Source organism: Nomascus leucogenys, chromosome 21 (assembly GCF_006542625.1).
Source record: "Nomascus leucogenys isolate Asia chromosome 21, Asia_NLE_v1, whole genome shotgun sequence".
NCBI lineage: Eukaryota > Metazoa > Chordata > Mammalia > Primates > Hylobatidae > Nomascus > Nomascus leucogenys.
In genome coordinates, this window is record NC_044401.1 from 53477620 (window position 1) to 53483619 (window position 6000).

The window sequence follows — 6000 nt, forward strand, 5'->3', positions numbered from 1 at the left end:
GGCCAGGGGCGGTGGCTCACACCTGTAATCCCAGCACTTTGGGAGGCTGAGGCAGGTAGATCACTTGAGGTTAGGAGTTTGAGACCAGCCTGCCCCATATGGTGAAACCCCGACTCTACTAAAAATATAAAAATTAGCTGGACGTGGTGATGTGTGCCTGTAATCCCAGCTACTCAGGAGGATGAGGCAGGAGAATTGCTTGAACCCAGGAGGCGGAGGTTGCAGTGAGCTGAGATCGCACCACTGCACTCCAACCTGGGCAACAGAGCTAGACTCCATCTCAAAAAAAAAAAAAAAAAAAGAGAGAGAAAGAAAGGCCTGAGTTTGAATCAAGAGTATATACTGTGTGACAGCAGGCAAGTTACTTAATCTCTCAGAACCTGCCTCCTGGTCTTTAAGATGGAGACGATAAAGACCCTACTTGGCAGAATGATTCTCAAGATTAGCATCAATGTATGTAAAGCCCCTGGCACGGTGCCTCGCCCTGAATAGGAGGCTTAATAAAGGACAGGACAACTCTTTGAAAAACATTATGGGGATTCTCAAAGAACTAAAAATAGAACTACCATTAGACTCCAATCCCATTACTGGGTATCTACCGAAAGGGAAAAGACACGTGCACTCATGTGTTTATGACAGCACTGTTCACAATCACACAGATACACTGTCCATCAACCAAGGATCAGATAAAGAAAATGTAATACACACACACACCATGGATATACTCAGCCATTAAGAAAAAAGAATGAAATCACGTCTTTTGCAGCAACATGGAACTGGAGGTCATTATCCTAAGTGAAATAACTCAGAAACAGCCAGATACAGCTTGTTCTCACTTGTGACAGCCAAACAATGGGTACACATGAACATACAGAGTAGAAAAACAGACACTGGGCCGGGCCCAGTGGCTCACGCCTGTAATCCCAGTGCTTTGGGAGGCCAAGGAGGGCGAATCACGAGGTCAGGAGATCAAGACCATCCTGGCTAACACGGTGAAAGCCCGTCTCTACTAAAACTACCAAAAAAAAAAATTAGCCAGTTGTGGTGGCGGGCACCTGTAGTCCCAGCTAGTCGGGAGGCTGAGGCAGGAGAATGGTGTGAACCCGGGAGGCGGAGCTTACAGTGAGCTGAGATTGCGCCACTGCACTCCAGCCTGGGTGACAGAGCGAGACTCCGTTTCCAAAAAAAAAAAAAAGAAAAAAAAGAAAAAAAAAAAGAAAGACACTGGAGACTAAAAAGTGGGAGGGATTGAGGGTTGGAAAATCACCTGTTGGGTACAGTGTTCACTATTTGGGTGATGATGGGTACACCACTGCGCAATATACACATAAGAAAAATGCACCTGTACCCCCTAAATATATACACTTTTTTAAAATTAAAAATAAACAGGCTGGGCGTGGTGGCTCACGCCTGTAATCCCAGCACCTTGGGAGGCCAAGGTGGGTCGATCACCTGAGGGTCAGGAGTTTGATACCAGCCTGGCAAACATGGTGAAACCCCATCTGTACTAAAAGTACAAAAATTAGCCGGGTATGGTGGCGGGCGCCTCTAATCCCAGCTACTCGGGAGGCTGAGACAGGAGAATTGCTTGATCCTGGGAGGCGGAGGTTGCAGTGAGCGGAGATCGCACCATTACACTCCAGCCTGGGCAACAAGAGCGAAACTCCATCTCAAAAATAAATAAATAATCCATCTCAAAAATAAACAAATCTCGCCATTGCACTCCAGCCTGGGCAACAAAGAGCAAAACTCCGTCTTAAAAATAAATAATCCGTCTCAAAAATAAACAAACAAGCAAACAAACAAATGAGGCAACAGAGACTCTGAAAAGAGCCCAAAGTCATCCAGCAGGTTTGCCGTGAGCCAGGCATAGAATCCCAACCTCCAGCAGCCTCCCCACCATGCTGTGCTGTTCTCTTCTGCAAACCCAGGGACTTTCTAAAATGCCCAGCCCATCCCTGGAGGCCACAGGTTATTGCCTGTGTTCTCTTCTCTTTTGATAGCCAGCCAAGAAGAGGGAACGCAGGGTGACTCACCAGGTGAGCCAGTCCCCCATCCCTAGTGACTCTTCCTGTTCAAGGAAGCACCTTTTGTGTTTCTTGTTATTTTTATTCCTCCCACTGTGGCTGTGCTCTGCTCAGATAATTCATAAAGGGGGTACCTGTTGCTGCTTGAGGCCGCAGCTTGAGATGCTGACATCGAGACCACCTAGAGCAGGGAAGGACCTGGGTCCTTAGCCTAGAGAGAGCTGCAGGGGATAAGGGTGGACCAGCTGCCCGCTTCAGGGCTGTGGAGAGCAGGTCTGGGCAGAGAGGAGGGAACTGGGTGTGAAGGGGGTACATGTACCCACTTGTCTGCGAGCCTGGCCTGGCCCTCCAGCCCTCTGGGGAGAGACACCTGGGACTAGGGGGAGACAGGAGCTACACAAAAGAGGACCTTAGAGATGATGCATAGTTTTCAGTATCTTGAAGACTGTTATTTAACACATGCCTCCCCTGCCCCCATGCTTGAGGATGTTAGTAGACTGTCGCTGGTACTTCTGTTCCTGCTCTAAGCGTGCTCTGTTCACATCCAACACACCTTCCTGGTATGTGGCTCAGCCAGTCTCAGCTGTCAGCCAATCGTTCCTGACCTTCCTATTATGTCACCAGCAGCCAATCAGAGCTTCGGATCAGCATGCGCTTAGCAGTGTTACTACCCCGAGCTGACAGAATCGTAGCCGAGAGCAAAGAAACCACAGCTTTCATCGGCAAGCAGAGCATTTTAAATGGCTTTTTGAAAGCCAAAAGTGCTTGCAAGTCGACCTCATTACTACTTTGGGAGAAATCTCAGTTGAGAACCAGTGATGGAACCTGCCCCTTTATTTTGCCCAGCGAGGGGAAGGAGCTTGGCCAGAGAGGTGCAGGAGTTGTTAGAGAGGCTGGACCAGACCCCCAATCAGCTGCCCTCCAGTGTAGTGGTAGGGTGCGTGTTTTTATGGGGCCACTCATGTACTCCTGAACTTTCTCTGTGTCTCCGTCCCACACTGTCTGCTGAGCAGTCCACACATGGATGCCAATTCTGCAGGAGAGATGGAGAAAGAGTCTGTGCAGCCCCAGAGAGGCCAGAAGAGGCATCTGCTTCTCACTCTCCATCTCCTAGAGTGCGGGACCAATCACACATCTCCCCTGTGGATTCTATGAGATTGAACCAATTCTTCTTTACTTCAATTAACTGGAATCAAGTTTTCTTATATTGCAGACCAAATGAGGCTTTTCCAAGACTTTCTACCTTGTTTTCTAGGCTTCTCCTTGCCTGGGCCTGTGAGTTCCTTGGCAGGCTTGTCACAGATAGAAGCTCCACACCTCCCAGGTGGCTGCAGTGGCCGTGAGTGATACTCTTTGCATTACTAGGTGCTCTGCCTGCTTTGTAGGAAATGCGAGCTGGGCCGTGAGGAGTGTAGTCACACTTTCCAGCACAGCCGAGGTAGAGGACCTGACTCCTCTTGAGGCTGAAAGATACCCTCTGCCTCGGTCACACTTCCCTCACCCCATTCTGATTTTCTCCATTCATGAGAGAACTTCCACGTAGTCAGTGGTCTCCTTGCCTTCACTCCCACCATAGTCTAATATAGGAGTTGGTAAATGATGGTCTTCAGGACAGATCCATATCTCCTGGCTTTGTAATACATGTGCATTAGAACACAGCCAGGTTCTTTCTTAAATGAAATACTTAAATGTATTGTCTCATGGCTGCTTTCACACTACAGCAGCAGAGTTGAGAAGTTGTGACAAAGACTGAGGGGTCCACGAGGCCACAAATATTTACCTTTGGCCTGCTGACCCCTTAATCCATCCACCTGGCTGCCTCTGAGTGACCTCTTAAACCTCAGATCGAACCACACCACTCTTCTGCTTACAAAAAAAAAAAAAATCTCTTGGGAGGCCAAGGCAGACGGATCACTTGAGGTTAGGAGTTCAAGACAAGTCTGGCCAACATGGTGAAACCCCATCTTTACTAAAAATACAAAAATTAGCTGTGCGTGGTGGCACACACCTGTAATCCCAGCTACTCAGGAGGCTGAGGCAGGAGAATCGCTTGAACCCGGCAGGTAGAGGTTGCAGTGAGCCCAGAGCACGCCATAGCACTCCAGCCTGGGCGCAGAGTGAGACTGTCTGTAGATGGATGCTCCTTAGTGAGGCTCTTCATGACCTGGTCCACTCCCTTCCACTCCTCCCCTCCACCGTCTGTCTCTGCTCACCCTCAGCTCTCACATCCTCAGCCTTGCCCTTGACCAGGCTGTGCCTGATAGCTAGAATGTCCTCCTTTCACCATCTGTCAAAATGTCTGAATATCTCAAGACCAAATTCAAATGTCACCTCCTCCTGCACCCCTCCTAGGTGCCTAGCAGAATTACCTGCTCCCTCCTCTGTGCTCCTAAGCTCTATGGGTAGATAACCATCTGTGACTGCAATGACATGTTTATGTGTTTCTCTCTGCCACTAGATAGTGAGCTACTGGAAATCAGGAACCTTGTCTCATTGCCTTTTCTGCCCTGCCAGGAATGGAGCTGAACCATTTGGATAAGTCAGAAGCAGACTGTTACAAAAGTGCCAGGAGGACTATAACATCTTGTCTATGCCATTTCTGATAATCGACTAACTGGTTTCTCCTTCTTCTCTAAATTTCCTGGTGTCTGGAATAGCATAGGTAGTTGGAAAATGAATGAGTGAGTATGTAATTGCATAAAACATATGTTTTTCTTCTATTCTAACCTAAAGTTGTGGGAAATACCTTGTCACATTCACTTTATCATCAAGTACATTCAAGACTTTAAAAAGGATTTGGCTGGGTGCAGTGGCTCACGCCTGTAATCCAAACACTTTGGGAGGCTAAGGCAGGAGGATTACTTGAACCCAGGAGTTCAAGACCAGCCTGGGCAATATAGGGAGACCCCATCTCTATAAATAATTTTTAAAATTAGCCTAGTATGCTGGCACATGCATGTAGTCCCAGCTACTCAGGAGACAGAGGTGAGAGGATTGCTTGAGCCCTGGAGGCAGAGGTTGCAGTGACCTGAGGTCGTGCCACTACACTCCAGCCAGGCTACAGAATGAAACCCCATCTCAAAAACAAAAACAAAAAAGTTTTCCACCTCTATCCAAAGAAGATATGCAAATGGCCAATAAGCACATAAAAAGATGCTCAACATCATTAGCCATCAGGGCAGTGCAAATAAAAGCCACAGTAAGATGCCACTTCACACCTATTCACTCCCACAGGTGTGAAGTGGTGTCTTACTGTGGCTTTGATTTGCACCCATTTTGATCTAGAATCAAAATCTATAATCAAAAGGACAGATGGCCAGGCATGGTGGCTCACGTCTGTAATCCCAGCACTTTGGGAGGCCGAGGCGGGCGGATCATGAGGTCAGGAGTTCGAGGCCAGCCTGACCAACATGCTGAAACCCCATCTCTACTAAAAGTTCAAAAATTAGCCAGGTGTGGTGGCACACGCCTGTAATCCCAGGCACTGAGGTGGCTGAGGCAGGAGAATTGCTTGAACCTGGGAGGCGGAGGTTGCAGTGAGCTGAGATTGCACCACTGCACTCCAGCCTGGGCGACAGAGCAAAAAAAAAAAAAAAAAAAAAAGGACAGACAACATGTTGACAAGGATGGGGAGTAAGTGGAACCCTCGTACATTGCTGGTGGGAATGTAACGTAGTAAAGCTATTACAGAAAACAGTTTGATAGTTCTGTGTAGTCATCATATGACCCAGCAATTCTGCCTCTAGGTATATACCCAAGAGAAATGAAAACATGCATCCACACAAAAACTCATGCAGCAATATCCATAGCAACATCACAACACCATTCATAATAGCAAGATAGTAGAAACAAGGTAAGTACCCTGGCTGGACATGGTGGCTCACGCCTGTAATCCCAGCACTTTGGGAGGCTGAGGTGGGCAGATTTGAAGTCAGGAGTTCGAGACCAGCCTGGCCAATATGGTGAAACCCTG